Genomic DNA, 951 nt, shown 5'->3' with positions numbered 1-951 from the left:
ATCAGAAACAACAAAACAACCTTTCTCCCCCTTTTGACATTATCAAAAAGATAACACATGTCAAAAATATGAGGCAGAGATATGAGTTAAGCATAAAACAAAGTTAATGAATTAATTTGAGATTTAACAATTAACCTGTTTTATTTTTGGGTAAATTGAACAAATGCGCTTGATTAGACAACAGAAATAGCCAATAGGAAAAGAGAACGACATACAAGATTTAATCAATATAGTAAGCAATGTTATCAACATAAATTCTCATATGATCAAGAACCATTCACGAAATCAAATAGGCTATTCGACATAATTAAAACAAAACAAAATAATGGCATAGCATAAAGAGTCAAAGAAGTCAAGATCGGTTACAAACCATAATAAGTCAATCAAGGACAAATAAGAAGACACAAATAAGTCCTGAAAGCAGAAACAACAACTAAATCCAGAGAGTGCCATAAAGAAGAGATAAACCTAAGGGTAAGATAGCCTAAGTCTAATTCTAAAGTCTTCTAAACTATGGTTGAGGCGGAGGATGGTCAATCTGATCATCACGAATAGCAATGTTCTGGTCACCCCGGATAAGCAGAGATAACTTCTGAAATTCTGAATAAAACATAGCATTCTGAGCTTCAGCAGCAGATTGAATCATGTTCCTCAGCTCCTGAATTTGGTTGTCTGAATAGGCAGTCTGACGCTCTTCATACTGTTCCATGTCTGCAAAGTAAAATCTTTCAACCCTTGGAAGTGAAGATCCATACGGTTGTTAAGCCGTTGCTCCATAGCTTCCATCTGAGCTAAACCAAAAGCAGAGTTCTGAGGTGCTGTTCCAGAAGACTCCCCCTGAGTTGTAGCATTCTGATTACCCATGTCACCCTGATTATCTTCATCGGACAAACCCAGATCAAAAGTAGTGTAGTCCTCCTGATATTGCCAAGTAGTACCATACTTGTATAT

This window comes from Lupinus angustifolius, chromosome LG17, assembly GCF_001865875.1.
Source record: "Lupinus angustifolius cultivar Tanjil chromosome LG17, LupAngTanjil_v1.0, whole genome shotgun sequence".
NCBI lineage: Eukaryota > Viridiplantae > Streptophyta > Magnoliopsida > Fabales > Fabaceae > Lupinus > Lupinus angustifolius.
This window is presented reverse-complemented; position numbering follows the sequence as displayed.